At 43.7% G+C, this 27,237-nt stretch overlaps 1 protein-coding gene across 1 annotated transcript in view; it reads left to right on the forward strand.

Moving 5' to 3' along the window:
* The window catches only part of Galnt14 (polypeptide N-acetylgalactosaminyltransferase 14), a 311,256-nt gene that overhangs the window by 52,564 nt on the left and 231,455 nt on the right, over window positions 1-27,237 (forward strand). The gene's annotated exons all lie outside the window — the stretch shown is intronic.

A 27,237-nucleotide genomic window follows, 5' to 3' on the forward strand; every position in this document is an offset into this window, starting at 1 on the left:
AGAGTTGCAGGGAGCCAGTGGTGGGGGAGGCATGATTCATCTGGACCTTCCATCTTTTCTCCCCATCATGTTTTCTGCTTTGGTTTTACAAACTGAACTCCATAACATTACCAAACAGCTCAGGACAGAGCTCGTTTTTCATATTTTATAGATAAGGAAAATGTGACAAATACAAAACTCTGTGTCATCAGTCATTTTGTCGAGTCACAAGGGAGCTGACTTGCTGGGGAGGTGCTCTGTCACTCTTTGTTGTAAATAGTAAAAAATGCCAGTAAGATGGCAAATTATAGATGGGAGATTCATTTTTTAAAAAAAAATACTTTCTGTACTGTTCCTGCTACCTGAGATGATGCATCCTTCAATCCAGGCAGCTTTTGTTCTGAGGTGGAAGAATTTAGGGTTTAACTGGGTGAAGGCAGTAGACTTCCTACTGTAGGACCCTGCTGATTCACCAGGTCGCCTTCTTGGTGGGAAAGGGTCAGGCATCTGAGAGACCCAGGGAAGTCAAGGGATCTTTGTTGTGTTCTGTAAGGGTGGGGGCTAGCAGTTCAACTATAACTGCGATGCCGTCCACTAGTCCTTCCCTAGAAGGAGGACAGGATTGAGAAAGGCAGGGGGCCTCTGAGGAAGATCAGGACAGCCAGATGGAAGCCAGTGTAATGCTTTCTCTGTGTGATAGGTCGACGTAGAGCAGCCCTGCAGCCTGCTCACACCTGGGCACAGACACTATGGGAGGAGGGCGTATGGATCATTCACTCATATATTTATTTGCCAAATCAGGGACTAGAAAAGAATGTTTGTTTTCCATGTATGGTAGTTTGTATGAGAGTGCCCCCTCCCACAGGCTCATATATTTGAATACCTAGTCCCCAGAGATTGGAACTCTTTGACAGAATTAGAAGAATTAGGAGGTGTGGCCTTGTCGGAGGAAGTGTGTTACTGGAAGTAAGCTTTGAGGTTTCAAAAGACCAAGCCAGGCCCAGTGTCATTTCTCTCATGGCCTGTGGTTCAGTTTCTGTGAGCCCCTATGGGCCCAGGTTAGTTAATTCTGTAGATTTTCTTATTGTGTCCTTGACCCCTCTGGTTCCTTCAATACTTCCTCCCCCTCCTCCACAGGATTCCCCAAGCACTGCATTTGTTTCTATCAGCTGCCGGGTGAAGCCACTCAGAGTTCTGTTGGGCTCCTGTCTGTGAGTATCGCAGAGCATCATTAATGGTGTCAGGACTTGGCTCTTTCTCATGGGATGGGTCCCAAGTTGGGCTAGTCATTGGTCGGCTATTCCCTCACTCTGCTTCATCTCTATCCTTGCACATCTTGTAGACAGCATACATTTTGGGTTGAAGGTTTTGTGGGTGGGTTCTTGTCTCTATCCCTCCATTGGAAGTCTTGCCTGGCTGTAGGAGGTGGCCATTTCAGGTTCTATATCCTCTGTTGCTAGGAGTCTTAGTTAAGGTCACACTCATAGATTCCTGGGAGTTTTCCTTGTCCTAGGTTTCTGGCTAGTCCCAGAGATGCATCACTCCGCCCCCCCAGTTGTAGTTCTTTCTCCCTCAGTCCTCCTAGCACTTGGTCCCTCTTGTTCTCCTCTGTAACCTCTCATCGACGCACTTCCCTCCCTCCATCTACCTCCAATGTCTATTCTATTTGCCCTTCTCAGTGAGATTCAAGCATCCTCCCTTGGGTCCTCCTTGTTACTTAGTTTCTTTGGGTCTATGGATTGTAGCATGGTTATCCTATGCTTTATGTCTAAAATCCACTTATAAGTGAGTACATACCATGTTTGTCTTCTGGATCTGGGTTATCTCACTTGGGATATTTCCTAGTTCCATCCATTTGCCTGCAAATTTCATGATGTCCTTGTTTTTAATAACTGAGTAGTATTCCATTGTGAAAAGTACCATGTTTTCTCTAACTGTTCTTTGGTTGATGGATATCTAGGTCATTTACAGATTCTGCATATTAAGAATAAAGCTGCTAAAAACAAAACAAAACAAAACAAAGAATAAAGCTGCTATGAACATAGTTGAGCAGGTATCCTTATGGTATGGTGGAGCAACTTTTGGGTATATGCTCAGGAATTGTATAGCTAGGTCTTGAGTATAGCTGGAAATAGTTATTCTCAAATTTCTGGGAAACTGCCAGGTTGATTTCCAAAGTGGTTGTACAAGTTTGCACTCCTACCAGCAATGGAGGAGTGTTGCTTTTCTCCACACCCTTGGCAGCATGTCCTGTCACTTGAATGTTTTATTGTAGCCTTTTTGACTGGAAGATGGAATCTCAAAAGCGTTTTGATTTGTATTTTCCTGATGAATAATAATGTTGAACATTTCTTTAAGTGTTTCTCAGCCATTAAAGATTCCTCTGTTAAGAATTCTCTGTTTAGCTCTGTGCCCCATTTTTAAAGTGGATTATTTGGTTTAGTGGTTTTTTTTTTTTTTTTAGTTCTTTATATATTTTGGATATTAGTCCTGTGCTGGATGTAGAGTTGGTAAAGATCTTTTCCCAGTCTGTAAGCTGTCATCTTGTTTTATTGACAGTGTCCTTTGCCTTATAGATGACTCTCAGTTTCATAAGATTCCATTTATTAATTGTTGATCTGAGCTGTTGGTGCTCTGTTCAGGAAGTTGTCTCTCATGCCAATGAATTCAAGGCTTTCCCCCACTTTCTCTTCTATTAGATTTAGTGTACCTAGTTTCGTGTTGAGGTCTTTGATCCACTTGGACTTGAGTTTTGTGCAGGGTAATAAATGTGGTTCTATTTGCATTCTTCTACATGCAGATACCCAGTTAGACCAGCAACACTTGTTGAATACACTATCTTTTTTCTTTCTTTCTTTCTTTCTTTCTTTCTTTCTTTCTTTCTTTCTTTCATTTATTTTTGTTTTTCAAGACAAGGTTTCTCTGTATAGCCTTGGCTGTCCTGACTGGCTTTGTAGATCAGGCTGGCATTGAACTCACAGAGATCTGCCTGCCTCTGCCTTCCTGAGTTCTGGGATTACAGGCATGCATCACTGTATGGTTTTCTGCTTCTTTGTTAGAAGTCATGTGTCTATAGGTGTATGGGTTTATTTCTGAGTCTTCATTTTCATTCCATTTATCAACCTGTTTTTATGACAACATTATGTGGTTTTTATTACTATTGCTTTGTAGTACAGCTTGAAATCAGCAATGGTGATACCTCCAGAAGTTCTTTTATTGACAGGATTAGTTTTAGTTATCCTGTTTTTTTTATTTGTTTGTTTGTTTTTCCATATGAAGTTGAGTATTGTTCTTTCAAGATTTGGAAAAGATTGTGTTGGAATTTTGATGGGAACTGTGTTGAATCTATAGATCGCTTTTGGGAAGATGGCCATTTTTACTATGCTGATCTTAATGATCGATGAGGATGGGGCATCTTTCCATCTTCTGGTATCTTCTTCAATTTCTTTCCACAAAGACTTGAAGTTCTTGTCATAAAGTCTTTTCACTTGCTTAGTTAGAGTTATACCAATATACTTTATATTATTTGTGGCTATACTGAAGGGTATTTTTTCCTTTTTCTGTTTCAGTCTATTTATCATTTGTACACAGGAAGGCTACTGATTTTTTTTTTGTGGGGCGGGGGGAGTAATTTTGTATCCAGCCACTTTGCTGAAGATATTTACCATCTGTGGGAATTCTCTGGTAGCATTTAGGGGGCAACTTATGTATACTATTATATCATCTGTGATTAGTGATATTTTGACTTTTTCCTTTCCAATTTGTATTCCCTTGATTTCCTTTAGTTTTCTTATTGTTCTAGCTAGGATATCAAGTACTATATTGAAAATATACAGAGAGTGGGAAGCCATGTTTTGTCCCTGATTTTAGTGGAATTTCTTTAAGTTTCTCTCCATCTAGTTTGATGTTGGCTATTGGCTTGTTGTATATTGCCTTTATTGTGCTTAAGTATGTGCCTTGTATCCCTGTTAGTTCTAAAACTTTTAATGTGAAGGGGTGATGGATTTTGTCAAATGCCTTTTCAGCATTTAATGTGACAATCACGTGGGGTTTTTTTCTTTCAGTTTGCTTATATGGAAATTGATGGATTTTCAGATACTGAAGCATCCCTCCATCCCTAGGATAAAGCCTACTTGATCATGGTGAATGAGATTATTGATTTGTTACTGGATTCGGTTTGTGAGTATTTTACTGAGTACTTCTGTATTGATGTACATAAGTGAAATTGTTCAGAAATTATTTTTTTGGTTGAGTCTTTGTGTGGTTTAGTTATCAGGGTGACTTTGGCCTCATAAATGAGTTTGGGAATGTCCCTTTTATTTCTATTTTGTGGGATAATTTGAGGAGTATTGGTATTAGCTGTTCTTTGAATGTCTGGTAGAATTTTGTGATGAAACCATCTGGCCCTGGGCTTTTTTGGGGGGGGCGGGGTTAGGAGACTTTTGATGACTGCTTCTATTTCCTTAGGGGATATAGGTGTACTTAAATTATTTACCTGTTCTTGTTTAACTTTGTTAAGTGGTATCTATCAAGAAAATCATCTATTTCATTTAGACTTTCTAATTTTTGTGGAGTACAGGCTTTTGAGGTAAGACCTAATGATTCTTTGTATTATTTCAATATCTGTTGTTATTTGTCCCTTTTTATTTCTGATTTTGTTTATTTGGATATTCTCTCTCTGCCTTTTAGTTAGTTTGTCTAAGAGTTTATCTATCTTGTTGACTTTCTCAAAGAATCAGCTCTTGGTTTCATTGATTCTTTGAATTGCTCTCTTTCTTTCTAAATTATTCATTTTAGCCTTGAGTTTGGTAATTCCCTACCATCTACTCTTCTTGGGTGTTTTGCTTCTTTTTGTTCTAGAACTTTCAGGTGTCCTGTTAAGTTGCTAGTATGTAGTCTCTCTAATTTCTTTTGAAGGTGCTTAGTGCTATGAACTTTCCTTTTAGCACTCCTTTCATTGTCCATAAGTTTGGGTATGTTGTGACTTCATTTTCATTGAGTTCTAGAAAGTCACCATTGAATAGAGAGTTGCTCAATTTCAATGATTTTGTAGGATTTTTCCCTGTTATTGTTGAATTTCAGCTTTGTTCTGATAAGATACAAGAGGTATGCTTGTGTCTGTGGTTCCAATTCTCTTTGCTAGGTTTTCGATCTCCAGGATTCCCTCAATATATATTATATTCATTACTTCTATTTCCATTTTCAGGTTTTGAACAGTTTTATTCACTTCCTTCACCTATTTGATTATATTTCCCTGTATTTCTTTAAAAGATTTATTTATTTCCTCTTTAAAGGCTTCTATCATCTTTGTAAGGTTGGATTTAAGGTTATCTTCTTATCCTTCCACTATGTTAGGATATCCAGGGCTTGTTGTAATAAGATAGCTACTCTCTGGTGGTGCCATATTGCCCTGGGTCTTGTTGATTGTGTTCATATGCTGGCCTTTAACTATCTGGTTGTCCCTGGTGCTGTCTGGCCAACAGGAGTACAGACAGAATTGTGAGCCAGAACATGGACCACAGGGGAGTGGGTGTAATTTATTGCTGTTGGGTGTGATTCAGGAGGACTTAGAAGGCAGGGGATTGGCAAGGAGGGTTCTCACCTGGATGTTCCTGGGGCTGGCAGTCCTTCTAAGGAGGACAGGCAGAGCCCATGGCCCAGATGATGGAGCTCAGGGTACAGAGAGCAGCTCACCTACATTTTTTTTTCTGTAGGAGTTGCCTTGGTCATTGTCTTACTTAGGGTTCTGTTGCTGTGAAGAGACCCCAGGATCATGGCAACTCTGATGAAGGAGAACGTTTAATTAGGGCTGGTTTACAGTTTCAGAGGTTTAGTCCATTATTGTCATAATGGGGAGCATGGCAGTCTGCAGGCAGACATAATGCTGGGGAGTAGCTGAGAGTTCTACATCTGGATCTGTAGGCAGCAGCAAGAGAAAATAAGATACACTGGGCCTGGCTTCAGGATTTGAGTTCTGAAAGCCTTCCGCCAGTGCCACACCTCCTCCAACATGGTCACACCTACTCCATCAAGGCCACAGCCCCCCAAATAGCACCACTTCTTATTAGACTATGGGGGTCATTTTCTTTCAAACCATCACAATTATAGTCTCTTCATAGCAATGACTTGGACACTCTAGTTCTCATGATTCTCAGTCTAGTCAGGAAGAACCAAATACTCCTGGTATCAAAGTTAGTCTCCCGTTGGAAGGACTGAGTGTGAGGCATTATGAAAATTCAGGGAGGGTTCATACTCCTGAGTGAGGAAGGCTTTTAGGGGTAGGGAGTATTTACACATTAGTCTTGCTGATCTTCTGGCAATCACCCACCTTTCTCTTTGTGGGTGTTTGCACTTGCTGTTCCTTCATTATCCAATGCCACTCTGTCCCTGTGGGCTGTGTTCTTCCATGTATCTTTTTGCATAAGCACCACTTTTTCAAAGAAGCTTCTCTGTCCCTCCTCCCAGGTCTAAGGATGACTCCTGTTATTTTTCTTTTCTACATACCTAATTCCTTTTCTTTATTACACAAACATATTTATGTGTGTGAGTTTTAAATAAATTTTATTTTCCCTATTAGCTTATAAGTTCCTTAAAGTAGACTTCTCTACTCTATTTCAGGTAGTTTCTTCTGCACAGAAAACCTTCAGTAAGTATCAGTTGGATGTATGAATAAAGTCCCCCAACAAAGGCACGTTACTGAGCACTCTAGAGCTCAGTGTCTTCATGTAAAAATGGCCGTATACCACCTATTCCAAGGAGTCTCAATAGTGTGGGAGCCTGACCAAACTCTCCCAAAGAAGTTCATGTCCTAATTTATGTCTTAATATGGCCAAGGGGCCTCTGTATGATTGAGTGAAGGGTTTTGACGTGAGTCTCCAGGGCCACCTGGGAGTGTCCCATACAAAGTGCAAGCGTGATCATGACAAGGAAGCAGAGACCAGAGGACAGTAGTGGCTGAAGCAAAGACTTGGAGATGGTGTGCAGTTGCTCTTGGACATGGAAGCAGGGCTTTGAAGGGACTGTAGGTTGGAGGAGTCAAGAAACAGCTCTGCCTGGAGCCTTCAGAAGGCACATTCTTACAGGCACTGAGAAGACTGGTGTACTAACCTAAGTGTCTAAATGCACAATGACTTGTCATAGCAGCAATAGAAAACTAATACATGCAGGGATCCAATCTGATAATGCACAAGACAATCCTTGGGAAAGCACTCAGCCAGCAACCATTACTGGCTTGTGTGAGCTCTCCCCTTGTTGATTTCATTTCTGCACAGTGCTGTGCAGGTTCCAAATTCTATAATAGGGAGAAATGCTTGAATAATAGCCCTCATGCCCCAAGGAAGGATACTTTTTCATGGTTTATAATTTCTGTTGAGGTTGAACATCTTCCAGGTCTTATAGTTCTTAATTATGTTCTCATGCATATACACCAGCTTACCCACACACGTCTACCTAGCTAGTTACTGCACAGATAATTTAAAACATATATATATATATTTGGAACAGTTTCCTCTGCGTGTATCTCCCTCTGAAAATATCTTATGAAAAAGTTCACCTCCACTGCAATCATCTCCTCCAGTTGGGACCCATTTGTCAATCTTCCCCAGCACAATAGAATTAACCCCCTTGCATTATCTGCTCCAGTCCTGGCAATGATCTTTTTTTTTTTTTTTCTTTCTTTTTTTCTTTCTTTCTCTCAAGGATTGCAGAATGGGTTTTCTGAGGGTGTATTTGCTTTGCTGGGTATCATCTGAAATCCAGGAAGGACTAGGGGCTGTCTAATCCAGGAATTAGTGTTTAAATGACAATAGAATGAAAAAAAATGATGCTGACATTTTTGCTTGCTGTTTCTCCTGTGCAGAAGTGGTTTTGGTGTTGGGGAGATTGCTTAGTGAAGTGCTTGCCAGGCTAGCATGAGCACTGACTTCAGTCCCAGTGATCATGAGAAAAGCCAGTATGATGGTATGCTCTTGTAACTCCAGAGCTGGGAAAGAGAAAAGGTGGAACCTTGGAATTCCCTGGCTAGCTAGCCTCACTTAGTAAAACCCCGTCTCAAAAACCAAGGTGGATGGCTGGTGAGGAATGATAGCTAAGGCTGAGCTCTGGTTTCCACACTCAGGTGCACTCACATGCAATCAGGTCTGCTTACCTGTGTCCAAAGAATGAACACACACACACACACACACACACACACACACACACACACACATTTACATACACACACACTCTCTCTCTCTCACACACACGGTAACACACACTCACACTCATACACTCACAAACTTACGCACACACACTCACACACACACTCACAAGACACACAGACACTCACACATACACTCACACACAGAGACTCACATAGACACAAAGACACACACTCACACACTTATACATACACTTATAACACTCACATACACAGTCACACACATGCACACATACACACATACTCATACACAACTTATATACACTTACACCCAGACACTCACACACACATTCAAACACACACACATATGCACACAACTTACACACATTCACATACAGACTCAAACAGACCCACACACTCACATACACTACACACACACATACAGTCTTACACACACACACACATATACTCACACACACATTCACACATATACACACATACTTACATGCAGGCAGAGACTCACTCAGACACACACTCACACACACACAATCACACACAACTACACACATATTTACACAAATACTCACATACACAAACTCACACACACACACACACACACACACACAAACACACACACACACAGTGGTTTTGGCTGGTCTCTGATTCTGGTCTACTGAATTCCAGCAATGTCTGAATGCTAGAGAGGAAGTTCTAGCAGCAAATCATGATTTTTTTTTTGTCAGCTATGAAAGCCCGTGGTTGCCCATGTGGCCATCTGGTGACTTTTAGACCCATATGGCTTCATCTAAGAGGTCTTGAAGGCACTTCCCCTCTGCTCCCAGGAACCCATGGAAGCTCTATTTACTGGCTTGTTCTGGGACAACGATAACATCTTCATGGAAGCATTCTCGAATGAACCAATGTGAACAGAGTGGTCTTGGGAGTTTTGATTGCTGGCCTGGTTTTCACATTTTTTTTTTCTTTTGAGAGAGAACAGATTTCCTCTCTGGAAGCTTTGTTGTGTTCTTAGGAGGATCCTATCAGCTAGGAAACCTAGGTTGTCTGTGACATGGATAGCAAATGTAAACATGGTAGTGCCTTCTGGAAGATTACATGCACTACCATGCATCTGTCTAGAATTGGTGAGGTCCACTTCTTCAGACAGAAAGGAGATCTGCGGCCCTTGGTATGTTTTCTTAAAAGGAACAACATTTTGGGTCCTTGCGCAGGGAGTTGGGAGCAAGTTGTTTGGGAAGAGAAGCCTGGCATTTTGAACAAGCTCAGTCGGTGGCCATAAGGCCATGGTCACCAGACTGTACTCTTAGGAGCTGTGTCTTCAGCTGTGAAGGTGGTAAGCTGGGAGTATGGGCATTTTTAGGGCAGGACCTCCATAGCATCACCTGTGTGTACTCGTGACGACTGTCACAGGCGAGATACCCAAGCCCATGTCAAGTGAGTACCTCTATCTACTTTCAATCTTACCTGATTAATTTTTACATGTGTCTCCCCGCTAAGCAATTCAAAGGCTGTGTATAAATTACATTACTGCAGTGACAGTGAACTTGGATGTACCTCTAAGGCAATGGTTCTCAACCCTCCTGATACTGTGACCCCTTAATACAGTTGCCCATGTAAGCTTGCTACTGCTATAAATCATGATGTAAGTAGTTTTGGAGATAGAAGTTTGCTGAGGAGGCCGCAACCCTCACGTTGAGAATCACGGTCCAATGGAGCGCCTGAAGCTTCTAGTCCCTCATTCTAGCAGTCCCAAACCTAAGTGTCTTTTGGGAGTCCCAGTCCAAATGCCATGATTTATATGAAGTTATCCTCTGGTTAGAGCAGATACTGTCTTCTTATCAAATGCCATTTGGATGTGAGTTCTTTTTTTTTTTTTTTTAATGTATACAGTGCTCCGTCTACATGTAGGCCTGCATACCACAAGAGTGCTTTAGATCATATTATAGATGGTTTTGAGCCACCATGTGGTTGCTGGGAATTGAACTCAGGACCTCTGGAAGAGGCGATAGTGCTCTTAACCACTGAGCCATCTCTCCAGCCCTGGATGTGAATTCTTATGCATGTGTTAACCCCTTCAGTAACTTATCAGCTCCTGTTTGTCTTCCTCTAGCACTTCACAAATCAGGTGTCAGGTGCGTCAGGTGCCTTCTCCCACCTTGGCCATGGTTGTGCCAAGCTTTGTCATCCTGCTTGTCATTCTCATGCTAGCCACTTCTCTGGCCTCTTCCTGAAAACTTTCATCTTTGTAGCCACAGTGGGTCCTGGAATATTGGAGTCTGGAGACGTCACCTCCTGTGACCTGTACTTGTCTATGCTGTCCCTTAGAGCATCAGTGGCACTGCTCTGTGCTCTTGGGAATCAAGCCCAAGTCTGCAGTTTTTTAAAAATCAAGATCTCAAGAGCTCTGTGAAGTCTGATGTTCTTTTTATGGTTCTAGTCTCATTTTGTATTACAGCTGCCTCAGCCAGGTCTTGTCATGGTTCTGTGGCTATGACATGGACCTCTCTGGCCACTGGTGCATGTTATGCCTGCAGTTAATTCCCCCACCCTCAGTCACTGACTGATGAGCTTCGTTTTCTCTCCTGAGTAAAATAAAATATCTCAAAAAAGCTCCTTCTTAGGTCCCCGAGTCTAGGTCATATTTCATAGCTGTGTAACTGGTTCACACTTTGCCCTTTTCTTACTTGATAACTCTCTGCCAGTAATGAAAGAACTCAATGAATGTTTATCTCGACAAAAACAAGGACTGGCTGGACGTGGTGGCCCATGCCTTTAATCCCAGCACTTGGGAGGCAGAGGCAGGCAGGCAGGCGGATCACTGTGAGTTCGAGGCCAGCCTGGTCTACAAAGCGAGTCCAGGACAGCCAAGGCTAACACAGAGACCCTGTCTCAAAAAAAAACAAAAACAAAAAACAAAAAAACCAAAACAACAACAACAACAACAAACCCCCCAAAAAACCACAAACAAAACAAAACAAAAAAACACAACAAAAACAAACAGACACACACACACACACACAAACAAACAAAAACAAAACAAAAAAAACCAAGGACTGTTCTGTTTTTTCCTCACCCTGGCTGGTACCACCACATGTGCCAGGTGCTCAGAAAAGGAACATACGTAAGACAGGGAATGTGTAGAGCTGATTTTGAGGTGGGACCTTTGAACTCATCCAGGAAGCACCTGGATTCACTAAGCCCTGGGAATCAGAGGTAGGCAGTGGGTCTCTAGTTAGTAAGTCAGAATGGAAAGTTTCATGGAACTAGGTAGAGCTTAGCTTGGTTGTGAGGAATCGTCTGATTATGGTAAGCGATCTTCATTAGATCAGCTTCCTCCACCTTCTCTAAGAAAATTGATCTCACTAGGTGAATTACACTGGGCCACTATGAACCTTGGAGACAGGTGGTTTTCAATGAACAAGAAGGTGATGGCTGTAGGTAAATGGGCTGAAAGGACTGGGAGGTATGGGGGACATGGAATTTCTCCACCACATGCTGAGATTTAACAATATGACACCAGGATGAATAACACAAGGATGAATATGGCCAAGGTGGGTGATGGGAAAGCAACAGACACATTGAGAGAATCTTCAAGGGCGTGACTAGAATGTGGAAGGTGAAGAAAGCCTATCAACTGGAGCAATGCACAGAATGCACAGAAACTGCTGAGAATAAGAGACATGGGAGATTCCGATGGGCATTGATGGTTGGCGCCGGCTGGGGTTCCCCCATTTCTCAGGTGGCTGTCCAAAGTACAGATTGAATTATGCGCTTCTATTTCCTGTTGTACGGAGTCTCAGCCTTAGGTAAACATGGTCGGGAGTTCAAGGGTGCAGATTCAGCATTCAGCTCTCTGGCCACTGCTTGCCAGCTAGTCAGCCGGTGTTTACTGAGAATCCCCTGGGTGTTCGTTTCCATAGCAGGTGTTCCGTGCACTTGGCACACACTTGCAAAGAAAGCAGTTAATTGACTGCTCGATGTGTTGGTCTGTTGGAAGAGTTCTGATGCTTTGGTGGGCATTGCCAGGGCAACCGGACCGAGAGTCTCGTCATTAATTAATACTGCAGCAATTGCACCCAACCCCCTGCTAAGCAGAAGAGGAAATAGGTTGGAATGGTTTTCTTCTCAGGGAAGAGTGAAAGAGAAATATAGTTGTAGAGGCTTTATCCTATTTTAAAGTTACTGGGACAAGACAGGGAGGGGACAAATGTGGAGATAGTTGGGACAAAAATAGTTCCTTTTGTAGCTAAGCAGAGGGCCAGCAGCACAGGGTTGAATGTTTTCTTTGGAGAGAAAGAAAGGGCAGCAGCAGGGGTCTATCACAGGTAAGTCTCTATTGCCCAGTTTTAGGGCTCAGGTTCATGGGGAGGTTGGTTGTACACCTAGGGATCCTGAGAAGACCCACTTAGAAGGGTTTTTTAAATAGACACAGCTGAAGGTTCATGGAAAAAAAAAAAGCACGCATGCGCATTTCGCCGAAGTCTTACTTTGTGATGCTGTGTGTACTGCCCTTGGGTACTGTGAGATACTCTGCTATATAGGTAATGAATTGCTTTTCTTTGCTTAAGTCAGTTTAAGGGTTTTTCTGTCCATGTCGTTAATGAGTTTCACGTCTCAATCCCGCCCTGGAAGTCTTAAGCTGTTATGAGCTATTTATTTGGAACTCCATTCAGAGCACGTGGCTCTTTACTGCCACCCAACGGCAACGTCCTTAAAGTGCAGGGGCCCCTAAGAAGGGATGAACCAGGCTGTGAGCCAAGTGGTAGTAACTCTGCAGCTGTTTCCTATGCCATGCCGGTTTCCCCAAATTTTGTAACCGAAAGGCACTGGAAGAGCATTTGTGTGTGCCAAGCTCATTCCATTTCAGGTGCAAGGGAAGTGGGGGAAATGAGTTGTTCACCGTTGGTTTTGTCCTGGCTTCACTTCATACAGATTCCTGAGATGGTTCTAGACGGCATTTCTACACGCAGTCCTGGGGAATTATTTCCTCTAGCCTTTCCTACCTCACTCTGGGTAAAAGCAACCAATAAAATAGGACCTTGCGAGAACTGAAGCAGCCCTTGAGGCACAGAAGTACTTAAACATCAACAAGAGATGTAAGTAATGCTATAGTTTGAGGTTATAACTGCTGCTATATTTGAGTTGGATGGAAATAATATTTCCTGACGACCCTGATGTCAGTCACTTGGTGTATATTACTATCTCCTGTATCAAAAGAATGAATTCCATTTAAAAGATGAGGAAATTGAACTGAAGAATGATTAAGCACTTTGCTGGACCAAAAATATTTCTTGGTTGAAAAGCATTGAAAATTAGTTTGGTAGATAACATAGGCTCAGAATATTAAAAGCGATTTTTTTTTAAATAACCAGACTAAGCGTCCAGGGTGATTCTCACATTGAACTGCAAAACTACTATGATTGGCAGACTGCAAACCAGAGCTCTAGCTGCAAGAGAGGCTCGAAGTGTTAGCTGTCCCGACTCTGCTAGGTGAGGTAGTTTCAGCCTCTCATCAAGGGGAGAGCTTTCTGAGGGACAGAAAATGGCTCAAATATAGGGAGCCATGCGAGAGTCCCCAGTTCATCTGAGCTGCTGACGTTGGTGTTTCTGGTGATGGATAAAGTTAGTAATGTGCCCCCCCCCCAAACCACCACTTTATATTCTCTTTCATGAAGCCACTGAGATGCAAGGAGATGCTTGCTCTCAAACATTCTGCAAACAAAGATCATGTCAAGTATTTTCAGTATGTTCACCATATTGCTAAGTGGTAGAGAAATAAAGGTGTTAAAGGCATACCCCTTTCCCTCCAGGTGACAGTTTGGGCATCCTCACAGAGTCTGAATAATGGCAATGGGTAAGTAGGTGTGATGGTTCATATAGATTGTTAACTTGATAGGGTCTAGAATCACCCAGAAGATAAGCCTCTAGGCATATCTGTGTGAGTGAGGGGGGTTTGTAGATTAGATCTACCAAAGTGAGAAGATCCGTCCTGAATGTGGGCTGCACTGCTGGCTGAGGTCCCAGACTGGTTTAAAAAAAAAAAAAAAAGGAGCCGGGCAGTGGTGGCGCACGCCTTTAATCCCAGCACTCGGGAGGCAGAGGCAAGTGGATCTCTGTGAGTTCAAGGCCAGCCTGGCCTACAAAGGGAGTCCAGGACAGCCAAGGCTACACAGAGAAACCCTGTCTCAAAAAACAAAACAAAAACAAAAAAAGAAAAGGAGAGAGTGAGCTGAGTCTAACATCCATCTCTTCGCCCCTGACTGCAGGTGCACTGTGGTCATCTGCCTCACACGCCTGCCACCATGCCCTTCCACCATGATGAGATGGGTCCTTAAACTGGGAGCTAAAGTAAGCCATTCTTCCCTTGAATTGTGGTTCTCTGGCATTTTGACAAGGCCACAAGAAAAGTAATACTATAGTCCGTGATGAACTCTATCAGGTGCATATGTGTTCCGAGTCCCTGATGGCAACCCAGTAAGATCAGGTTCCTGAGGCCATGTCTTCCAAAAAGATCATGAACAGGCTCAGAAGGATGTGCCCGAATCACGGCCAACAAGAGACAAATCCCAGGCCAACTTTAAAAAAAAAAAAAAAATATATATATATATATATATATATATATTTATTTATATCATTATGTATAGAGTGTTCTGTCTGCATGTACACCTGTAGGCCAGTAGAGGGCATCAGATCACATTATAGATGGTTATGAACTGCCATGTGGTTGCTGGGAATTGAACTCAGGACCTTTGGAAGAGCAGGGGGCACTCTTAACCACCGAGCCATCTCTCCAGGCCCCAGGCCAACTTCAAACTCAGGAAAGAATAACTCAGTAGCTTGATGAAATCTCATAGCTGGTAGTCTGAGGCTGGGACAGGGACACGGCCTCTCACTATGACACCTTCAACTTCACACAGGGCTCAAGTGACTCCAGAACCTGTGTGTCCCCTTTGTTGTCCTGTGTAGTTGCTCGCTGGCCCTTCTTGCCTTTATTGTTCTTAAAACTTTTGCTTGTTCTGAGTTAGTGAAGCGTGTCTGTGTTTGCTCAGTCTTTGTACTCAGACAATGGCCATCTTAGCTGATCCTGGGAGGGAGATGTTTCAGGGCTTACAACACCCAGAGGTACCCTCCCAAAGGCAGGCCAAAGAGAACAAGGAAGCTGCTTCCTGGAATGTATGACACTTGCTCTGATTCTTGGAGAGAAAGGTCTGAATTGTAGCTTTTGTCTATGGCACTGCTGGGCTATCTGGAGCCGATCCCTCTTTCTGCTAGTGAGTTGTTTTCCTTGCAGTGTTGATTAGCTTCTTCATGACAGCCAAAAACTATTAGAGAAAGAACCTGCTCCATGAACATATCACTGTGGCTGGGAGTATGATAGAGACACTGAGAAGGGTGCCTTTCAACTGGTCCTGTCTACTAGAAAAGATACAACATTCTGAAAGAGGTCTCCAGTGGTTAGAAGAAAGAGTAACGAGGGAAAGGAGTGAAGAAAAAGGGAAGGAAGAAGAGGATAGGTAGAGAGAAAATGAAGGGTAGAGAGGGGGAAGCGTGGAAGGAGAAAGAGAAGGAAGGAAGGAAGGAAGAAATGGATCTGAAGGGAGGGAGGAAGGAGGGAGAGAAAATGAATAGAGTTAGGTTTCTTTTTCCCTTTCCTACTTTTTACCATCTGTTCAAGCTGTACCATTAGCTTCATAGTTTTTGAACTGCCCTTCAATATGTACTTCATCTTCACATGTACACAACTTTACACAAGCTAGAGTCATCAGCTATGAGGAAGCCTCAACTGAGAAAATGTCTCTATACGATCAGGAGATGGGAAAGCCTGTAGGACATTTTCTTAATTAGTGATTGATGGGGGAAGGCACAGCCCATTGTGGATGGTGCAATCCCTGGGTTGGTGGTTCTAGGTTCTATACAAAAGCGGGCTGAGCAAGCCATGAAGAGCAAGCCAGTAAGCGACACCTCTGCGTGGCCTCTGCCTCAGCTCCTGACTCCAGGTTCCTACCCTGTTTGAGTTCCTGCCCTGACTTCCTTCAACGATGAACAGTGGTTTAGAAATGTTATCCAAATAAACTGTTTCCTCTACAGGTTTTATTACAGCGTTTGATTTGTAACCCTACCTAAGACACTACATAAGGGGTTAAACGTTATTGTATTAGCATCCATGGAGCATTGCCACTTAGCTCCTGCAAATGGAATTCCATGCCACCACCAACCCCCTCAACACACACCAGTGCAAACTTCAGAGTCATTTTCTGCACCCTAGAGATTGCTTTGTCTTTGTGAGACCGAAAAGAAAAACCCATCAGCCATCAAGGATTTTAATTATTTATTTTTAATTACACAAGTGATGCTTGAATATGCTCCAGTAGTAAAAAATTCACACAATACATATAAAATGAAAATCTCCCCAGGTGAAGAATCTTAAATAGCTCTGATCTTAACCTGGCAGTCCCCAGCTCTGCTGTGGACCAGTTCTGGGGCACGGTAGAGAACCTGGCAGGGGTCATGGATGGTCATGCTCGTGTACAGGGAAGGATGGGGAAGTAAGGTGAGTATTAAGAACTTAGCAGTGAGAGGGTGTGCTCTTAGAATTCATTGTTCCTCTTATAGGAACAAGGAAGAGAAGTGTGAGCCCCATTCCTAGGTGGAGGCTCACTCTCACTAAGCCAGTGGTTCTCAACCTGTGTGGGTCATGACCCCAAACTAAGACCATCAGAAAACACTAATATATACATTAAGATTCATAACAGTAGCAAAAAATTATAGTTATGAAGTAGCAACAAAAATAATTTTATGGTTGGGGATCATCACAACATGGGGGGCTGAATTAAAGGACCATAGCCTTAGGAAGGTTGTGAACCACGGCTCTAACCCATGCTGTCTTTAGGCTGAGAGCTTGGGAGGCAAAGACTCAGCATTCTGGCCATATTTAGCCATGGCAAGTGGGAGGGTTTTTGCCAATTTCATCGTTTTCTCAACAACCTCCTAATAGTGGGTTTTCCCCGTATGACTCAATAAGCCTCTTCATAAGTTCGTTCTGGATCTAAATGGAGATGAGGAGTAGAGCATTTTAGAAAAGGAGTCAGGAACACATTGCCTAGCAGATAAAGATGGACGCCGTCTCAGAGTCCGGTGGTTCAGCCCTTCCCCTTGCAGATGACAACATCAACCTCTAGGAAAGTGGGATCTCCGGAAACAAATCACAGGGGCAGAGGAAGAAACAGTGAAAACACCCAGCCTCCTGCACTGTGAGTTACCAAGAGGGTCTGGGAAGATGAAGGTCAATCTTGGTCTATATTGCCCTCACCTGCCTTAGGGCGATATTGCTGGAAGACCTGATGAAATAATGAAGGCAAAGCGTCACTCAATGGCCAAGCAAGTTTTGAGCACAAAAGAGTGAACTTAAAAGTTCTTACTTATTTGCAGCCAGGTTTCTCAAAACACAATTATCACCTAACTGGATCAAAATTCTTGGGAATTTATCCCAGGGAAGATTTGCTTTTGTTTCATTTTCCTTTGTGTTGTCTTTCTAAGTTCTCTAGAAGTTTGATTATGGACTCTGAGTTGTATGATATGGGCATTATTTTGTATTCAGTTAGATGTATTGTGGAATGTGATGCAGGTTATATTGGAGGATGTAATTAATCCTAGGGAATTAATCCTAGGGAATACATGCTGACATAGTTCTGAGTTGTTTATGGTTATTATTTGGTTGGGTGTATCCAACCTGCAGCCCACAGGCTATGTGCATCCAAAGATACCTATGAGCGCAGCCTGACATCCATAGATGACCACACCATGTTGCAATGTCAGAAGGTTGGATACCTCTGGTTTAGGCTCACTGTGTGTCTTAGTTTAGTTTTTGTTGTTGTTTGTTTTTGTTTTTCTGTGAAGAGACACCATGACCACAGCAACTCTTACAAAGAAAAACATTTTATTGGGGCTGACTTACAGTTTTAGAGGTTTAGTCCATTATCATCATGGCGGGAAGCATGGCAGAATCTAGGCAGACATGGTGCTGGAGAAGGAGCTGAGAGTTCTGCATCTTGATCCACAGGTAGCAGGACACTGTGTGTCACACTAGGTGTAGCTTGAGCATAAGAGACCTCAGAGCCTGCCTCCACAGTGACACACTTCCTTCAGCAAGGCCACATCTCCTAGTAGTGCCCCTCCCTATGGGCCAAGCATTGAAACACATGAGTCCATGGCGCCATTCCTATTCAAGCTGGCACACTTTAATTAAATATCCCCAGAGGCCCATGTGTTCAAGGCCTGGTCCTCAGGGTGGCACTGTTAGGAGGTATTAGAACTTTTCAGAGGCCATGAAGGAGATTTAGGTCACTGGGCGAATCCCTTTGAATGGAGATTTTGGGACCTCAGCCTCTTTCCCTCCCCCCCCCCCCCCCCCCCCGCTTTTCTCTGGATATGAGGCATGTGGTTTAGCTTTGCCACATGTTCTTGCCATGACGTGCTACCTCATCAAGGATCCAAAGAAGTGTTATCAATCATAGACGGATAGAAGCTTCCCAAACTGTAAGCCTACATCCGCTTGTTGTCTTTATAAGTCAGTGTTTTCGGGTGTTTGTAGTAGTGATGGCACGCTAACATAGGCACTGCGCATGACAATGCCCCGTCTTCACCTTTACTGGTTCAACAATTGCACAGACATTTTTGAGTGGCCCAAGCACAGCTGCTAAGCGCTAACATTTTTGTTTTTTTGTTTTTTTTGAACCTGAGTTACCGGTTGTGCTGGCTGGTTTTGGGTCAACTTGACACAAGCTAGAGTCATCTGAGAGGAACCTCAGCTGATGAAAATGCTCCATGAGATTCAACTGTAAGGGACTGTCTTAATTTGTGATCAATGGGGGAGGGCTCAGGCCATTTGGGGCGTGCTATCCCTGGGTTGAGTGGTCTTGGGTTCTATAAGAAAGCCAGCTGAGCAAGGCAGGAGAAGCAAGCCAGAAAGCAGCACTTCCTCCATGGCCTGCTCTGTTTGAGTTCCTGTTCTGACTGCCTTTGGTGGTGAACAGCAATGTGAAAGTGTAAGCCGATCAAATCCTTTTTTTTTTTTTTTTTCTCAACTTGTTTTTTGGTCATTTGTTGTTGTTATTGTTGTTGTTGTAGCAATAGAAACCCTAATGGACATGTGACAAAGCAAAATCGCATGCCTCATATCACATGTGTGCTGAGTACTATGAATATGTTTTCTATACATGTTTAAATTAATGCTATAATCAAATGGCCAGTAGTATAAGCTCTCCAGCTGATTCTGAATCAATTTATCTCCTTTTCCTTCTTTCCTCTCCCCCTTTGAGTCCTTTTGAGACAGGGTTTCTCTGTGTAGCCCTGGCTGTCCTGGAACTTGCTCTGTAGACCAGGCTGGCCTTGAACTCAGAGATCTGCCTGCATTTGCCTCCCAAGTGCTGGGATTAAAGGCATATGCCACCATGCCCGATGATTCTGAGTCTTTCTAATGGCTAATGCATTATTGATGTAGAGCGCATAGTCTCTGTGTGGTCTTTTTCTTTTCCTCTTTGGTGTCTCATTGAATTGGAGCTCCCTTTTCTTAACAATACCAGTGAGGCTCTAGTTAGTTCTCTTTGCTTGTCTTGCTTATCCCAGATATCTGTCAGACAAAAATACAGAAAGAGGGGATATCCTCGCCATTTTTGCAGGCCTACAAGTTGCATCGAGCTCGTTTGAAGGCATTTAGTAAGCCAGTGCTTACCAAACTTAAGTGCCTAGATAATCTATTTGTAAACTTTCAGCAGGCAGGTGAGGTGCAGGGCGGTGAAGTGGGAGCAGGTGAGGTGGAAGCAGGTGAGGTGCAGGCAGGTGAGAGGAAAACTGGTGAGGTAGAAACAGTCAACTTTTTAACAGCAGAGTTAATTCCTCAATTCAAATGGACATCTAGGTTCAAAATCTGTTGTTTCAAATCTCAGTGGCAGAAAGACAAGCTCAGAGGTGAAATTCCCACCTTAAGAGCTATTTAACCTTGAGTGAAGAAAAGTGTTGCTTTTTAGTGACATTCTCTACACTTTGTTCTCTCTCTCTCTCTCTCTCTCTCTCTCTCTCTCTCTCTCTCTCTCTCTCTCTCTCTCTCTCTCTCTCTCTCATACACACACCTTACATTGTTTTTATTTCTTTTAATAAGTAACTGGCATGTTCTCTGGTGGCTGCATTTTATTGATGGGTGAAAAGGCCTTTTATTCTTTCTTCTATTACAAATGTATCAGCTACCTCAGGAAGTTTGGATTAAGGTAAAAATGTTTTGTCAGCATCATTGAATTGGGATCAAAAGGAGTGATTTTTTAATGAGAAACACTTGAGGAACACTTACCAGGCAGGTTGAAAAGGAGAAACAGAGACACAAGAAACAGAAAACCTAACTCCCTCCCTCCCCTTGACCACCTTTACTGTGAACACTGTCCGAGGTCTTGCTTGCCTGGCAAAGAAGACAGGCACAGCTCTTTAGCAGAGAGAGCTAGGTTTCTGCTGCAGGAACCAGCAGGAACCTTCACTGGCACCCCATAAAGCAGCCTCCCTTGTTCTTATGTAATACGTCTTTGCAGCTTAAACCTTTAATTAACCAGAGATGTCATCAAGAAAAGTTTGCCAAGGAAGAGGATGCCTGGTTTAATTAAAAAGATCTTTAATAGTTATTAAGGAAATCAATTTGGAATTCAGGCCTGGGAGCCGAGATGGGGGAAGGAATCAGTGAAAGGAACCTTCCCATCTCTCTGGGTAATGGATTTTAACCCTGCGATCTGCACTGCTTCAACCCTCCCCCACATGCCCCCCCTTGCAGGCTGGTGGTCCAGCGCAAGCAGAGAGATGCTTGTCACTCATCGTTTTTGAATCAGCATTCCAGATCTGAGAGGCAGTTCTGTCTTAATACAGGAGAAGGCCAACCTTTCTGGAATGCAGTTATCCTGGCAATCAAAAGAAATAGAAAACCTTTATAAATTGAAAATCTCCTACCTCATAAGTATAAACGATTCCTTTTCCCCAAAGAGATGCTTTATGTTTCCCCGAGGATTTCTGCTTAGTCTGTACGCCAGGCTTCTTTTCCATTACCATTCAAACTGGCCTTTGTTGGATCAAGCCAGAGAAGGGGATTTGGCTCCTTTGTGCTCAAGAGAAATATTATTTTCACTTGTCTCCTGAAAATGATGACCCAAAAGGTGAGATAGCCAGGGGATGGGTGAAATAAATTGTCTGCAGAGAGAAAACTACAACAGGGGGATAATATTAATATAATTTTCTGATGAAACTCAGTTAAGTTCAAACGCTAAAAGCACTTTTCAAATAACCTATGTTTAATTAATATTTGTACTGTACTTAGTGAGTGAAATGGAAGACAGGTGCAGAACATGGCTCTAAAAATGATTTTCCTGTTGGGATGTAGCTAATTTTCAGGTGGACCCAGGTACTTCTAGCTAGGAGTCATACTGTCATCGACCTGAGACACATGAGGAGGGACCAGATCTTTAATGCTCAAGTCTTTGTTCAAATTGCCAGCTTATATTTTCTGAGCAAACTGCTCAGAATCTAGGTTTATAATATCTTTGTCATTTTGATGAGTATCTGGAAACTTCTGGGTTTAATGACTTCCCCATCTCCACTCCCAGAAGTGTCTTTGCTCTTTCCTCCTCTTGGCCTGTCAAAGCTGGGGAAGAATGACCCTTGGGAGCATGGTGTATAGTGAGGAAGGGTGGGGACTACAGCAGGGTGGATATGGTATATCATTCAAGCTGACCTTGAGCGCTCTGTCTTGCTCTTGGTAGATCATGCAGATTTTCTTCAAGCACAAACTAAAGAATGCTGAACTAAAAGATCACCAAGGTCCCTCACTGGACCCCTACGATTGAATCATCTTATTCATTTTCCCCTTTGTCGTAGTTAAGTCTGTCTCCAAGGTAGGGGGCAGTATTCAGGAACATCTGCTTGTGGCCACCCACAGTTGGCAAACTAACAAGCAGCAGGCTAGATCCAGATTACATAGCAGTTTTGTTTACTCCATCCTTTTGTTTTGTTTTGTTTTTGGTAAAGGGAGGGGTTATTGAGTTAGCAACCTACAGTGATGGTCCAGGAGGCTTCATGATGTTACATCACCATCTAGACATCTGTTCCTGTTGATAATCTGGAAAACCATGGCTGCAGTTGATTTGTGTTGGTGGTGGCCAGGTGTGGGAGAACATTGTTGGCTTTCCATGCCCCCCACATTCCCTACTGCTCTGATCACTGTGCCACACACGCCAATGGTCCCTACTATTTTTATCATGTTTTCACCACTATTCCTTGGCTTCTCTCATTTCATCCATTCATGCTACCTGCATGGCTTATGTGGGCATGTGGGCCAGAGGAACAGGTAATTGGGATGAGGATTAGAGTCTGGGTGCAGGAGCTCTTTGTCTCCTAAAGGAACCCAGGTGCTTCCAGGGATCGGTGAACATCTTAAGTTGTGTGGACAGGATCAGAAAAAGCAATGGCACCATTCTATGTGCTACACAAGGCCAGCCTGGTTTGTCCATATTGTCAATAATAGTCTCATGTGACTATTTAGGGTTCCTCAAACTCAAAATGTATAACAACTCAAAGAACAAAGGCCCACATATGAAGCAATCTTTCTTCTAGAAACCTCACTGAAAATTCTCTCATTAGTCATCAAGTTTATTATCTATACCAGAAGTGTCTAGACTATGAGAGAGGAAATTGTTGACTGTTATGTAAGAAAACATGAGCAGAGGAAACGCAAGCAAACTGAGGCCTGGGGTCCTGCTTCTCGGCCTGCAATGCTTCCAGTGGCTCCATACAAAATGTGCCTTGACCTCTGGTGCTTGTCCTAAATTTGTGGCCATCCACTCTTAGAGCATGCTTGGCACCTCTTTGAGTAAGTTTCCAGCAGACCATAGAGGCCTCCCTACAATTTAGGTACTCTAAGACTTAGCTTTCACCTTCACTTTGACTTTAGGCGCACACGTCCAAGCTGAAGGCTACCAAGAAAGATGACCATTTTTTTTTTTTTTTTTTACTATCTCCCTTTGACCTGTGGGATCCAGGGCATGACAATTGCCATTGGGTTCCCCTATTTTTTGGACTATTCTTTCAGAGTCCCCACTAGCTAATTTGGGCTAAAGATTTTTCTTTTGTTTTTCTTTTATTAAGCTGTGTCACTCCTTCACACCAGCTAGAACATTGCACTTTTGGTGCAAAATGTGGGTGAGGGACTTCTATCCTTGCTGATCAAACCAGTTTCTACAAACTAGCTAAGACCTATCATTGCAGCAGTAGTAAAATTTACGCTTGGCATTTGGATAAGGAGCAAAGAAAGTTTGGGGCACATTTCAAAATAATGAAAAAGCAGGCTTTTGAAAATGCAAAAACCTAACTCCCTTTCAAGGAAGCAAATTACACAGTAGTGTATAAGAAAATAAAAACATGGAGGGAAGGGCTGGGGGAGAGGGAGCATGAAGTGAAATGTCTAATAGGGAAAGACGCAGAGAGGTGACTGCTAGGTGCCTTCCCTGCTAGACGGAGCCACCCATGGACTCATCAAAGAAAAAGCCACCTGCCTTTATTCCTTTGACAAAGACATACCGATGTGGTAGAAAGGGTGGGCATGGGGTTGCTAAATAGCATTCTCCCTTACCACTCAGCCCAGATGATTCCATCTCTCACTGCAGTAAAAGTCCTGGTAGGAGACGCAGGACGTGTGATTTTTGACAGGATCTATGATGGCAAGAAGAAACAAGAATGCAGAGGCAGAGGGGGGGCTGATGCATTATTTACAGCTAAAACTTGAGCAGGGTCCACTGCAGGGATTGGCTCAAAGACCTGAGCCTGTAGGGCTGTGGAATAAAGACAGACATCTTTGAATGCTCCCTATCACTCTTTCCTTTCCCCCTGCCGGGGAACCCTGCCAGGGCTGGAGCAGCACGCATGCCTCTCATCTTATGTGCTACCATCTGCCTGGCCCCTGTTCACCTTCTTCCTCCTGCCCTAGAAGAGGTAAAAGACTCCACAGAAAAGTGTCTAGCACCAGTAGGTCAAATTTTGTGAGGCCTGGCACCAGGGGCCTCTCACAGGTGGTGACAGGTCTGGTAAGCACGCAGATGGCAAGATATGCATACAGGCACACATGCAAGAACCCATACGCATTTACCCCCTCCCCCACCCTCCATCCCGAATTCAGGGTGGGCAGAAGGGGCTTGAGGAATCTGATTCAAAAGGAACAAAGGCTGCTGCCTGTGCAGTGAGCTGAAGGGGAGTGACAGGCAGACAGCTAAAGGAAAGGAGAGCAACGTGTGAAACCCCACAGCAAACGCCGCCACAGAGCATATGCATCGGACTTCTCAGCTTCCTCCTGTTTCCAGCTTACACTTGCTCCATATGCTGCTTTACACAGCTTTCTGGGGGCCATAATGGGTTTTATTCCGTAGTTTTTATACTAACACGAATGACTCACATCTGCTCCAGTACCCAATTTGCTCTCTAATGTCTTTGCCTGTGAGGAGAGAACAGCTTATATGGAACTTAGCAGTGACAGGAGTGGCACAGAGAGTCCAAATCCAGGGACAAAGGAAGGTTAGACCCTAAAACACATGAACCGAGGGGTTCTTTGCAAGAATGTCACATTACATGGGGGGCAAATTGGAACCTAGAGAGATGAACTGGCTGAAGAATCGTGACCAGGAGGTAGATTTATTTAGGCTGAATGAAGAGTCAGCCTTTTTTTTTTTTTTTTAATTTCCTGCCAAAATCTTTTGCTTGGAGCTTTTCCTTCCTATATTGGTTGTGATAAGGAAAAAAAAAAAAAGCAGTTTTGGTTAGTCACTAATGATACAGTTAAGCCCCCTTGTAGGGTCAAACACAGCTCTGTGTCATTTATGCTGACACATGTGCCTGTGTATTCTTGTGTGGGTAGATGTGCACATGCCTGTGGGTGCCAGAGGATAACCTTGGGTGCCATTTCTCAGGCATCATCCATCTTGATTTTTTAAGGCAGGGTCTCTCCCTGGCCAAGAACTCACCAAGCAGACTAGGGGAGCTGACCAGAGAACCCTTAGGGACCTACCTCTTTCTGCTTCCTTAGCTCTGGGTTTACAAGATCATAGTTTCTCTTTTTAAGTGAGTTCTGGCGATGGGGCTCAGAACCTTGTGCTTGCAAAGCAAGCACTGTACAGACTGAGCCATTGCCACATCCCCCAACCTGATTAGCAAACATCTGCCCAAGCTTGGGGACCTCTAGGTACATTGGATCTCAGAAGAGACGTACAGGGCTGGGACCTGCTTGGAGAGTCGTCTGGCTTCCAGAAGTTTCAAGACTCTCTTGCAATCTATTCCAATTGTAATGACACTTACTGGCCTGACAACCTAGACCAAAATGCCCTATGGTTGGGTCAGCTAACAGCACTTAGCAAACCTGGATTCTTTAGAAATCTTTCAAGGCCCAGGGACTCTTTCCTCATGTGAGAAGGAGACAAAATGAGTCAAGGGCAAGCACTTTAGAAGAAAATCTCCAGTCTTCCCAGTATTACACACACACACACACACACACACACACACACACACACACACACACACCCCTATGGAGCTGTCTCACCCCAGGGCCTTGGTTTTCCTGTATGCCAAACTGTCCAAATGAAGTGCCTCGGCAGCAGGCAGTGTGGGGCTGCACCATCTCAGGAGCTTGGCGGTGGTGTTGTGTAACCGTCTGCCATCTGTTACTCAGAAACAGCATCACAAAGCGCTGAGCAATGGACTCCGGTGCTGCAGCTCCTGCTTGGAGCCCCCAGCGGCTCCACAGCTTGCTTGGGGTCGGGGCTGGGGTGTTCCCTGTAGCGCTGACATAGAACACTTTGAGTCCCAGGACTAGGGGTCTAGGGTGAGGCCCCTGGAAGAGATCTGGGGAGCTCAGAAAGCTGCAGGAGTTGGTGCTCTTGCCATGTCCCATCCCTCCCACGGCATTAGCTACCCAGGCCTTTGTCTGCCTAAAGCAACAACTGGAGAGGCTAGGGGTTCAACAAAGACAAGTGGGGGGACATCAGGAGGGATCTGTGTGGTGCTCAACAAGCTCAGCTGTGTCTTGAAATGGGCTGGCAAGCCTTTTCTGGCTGTTTGATTCCCACAGCTGTTTCCAGCCCCAAACTTCTTACCCACATCCCTGATCCAGGACACTCCAGGGCCTTTGGGCAGGGCTGCCTTATGGCTGAAAGACAAGCTACCAAATACTGGAGGCTTCCTGTGGCCTCCTCCATCTCTGAGCAGCTCTGAGTAGCACGTGTCTTGAGGGCTCCATGGCACGGAATGAGAGCTGATTGACACCTTTCTCACCTGCAGTCAGGTGTGGGCGTTGCCCCTATACCAAGCTCTAGCTCAGTGAACGAAGATGGCAGGGAGCACGCAGCTGTCCTACTTGCTGTGTCATTCTCACCTTGAGAAACTTGGAGCCAGCATCTCTCTAACTAAAATGACTCGACTCCAGTGGCCACTACTCCCCAGACTTTGGAAAAACAAACAAACAAACAAACAAATAAAAAACTTTTGCCTTTTTTCTCTGTACTCTTCAGTGCTCACATCCATTTCTGAGATTTAAGGAAGGGCTAGGACGCAGCTTTGATTTGCTCTGTTGGTACAGTAGGCTAGGTTAAGAACCACTCTTCCCTGGAGATATGGCTAGAATTCCAGCCTACCGGAGGCTTATGTGGAAAATGGATTCAGATTTCTCTGTGTCTAAATCCAAGTGACTTTAGTCTATAACTGGAAGACACATTCCTTAAAAGCAAGTGGGAAAGAGATTTTGAAAGATAGTCCATTGTACCTATTACTTACACTCCCAAGACCACTTTTCCATAGTTTCCTGTAGTTGTGCTAACTTAAGACCCCCGCCCCGCCTCCAGCAAGCCCCGATACTTTACAAGGAGAGAAAACTCCCCAGGGAGATAAATGTGCCTTAATTTTTTAAAAGGACATCTTTCAAGTTAAATTTAGACTGGCTCAGTTTTCCATTAAGAGGAGAAAGTTGCCGGGCACCTGCTCAAAAGAAAAGAAAAACCCTGGGGAAATGGCTGAACCTGAGCTTGACCCTGAAATGACCA

The sequence above is a fragment of the Acomys russatus genome, chromosome 1 (assembly GCF_903995435.1).
Source record: "Acomys russatus chromosome 1, mAcoRus1.1, whole genome shotgun sequence".
Lineage (NCBI taxonomy): Eukaryota > Metazoa > Chordata > Mammalia > Rodentia > Muridae > Acomys > Acomys russatus.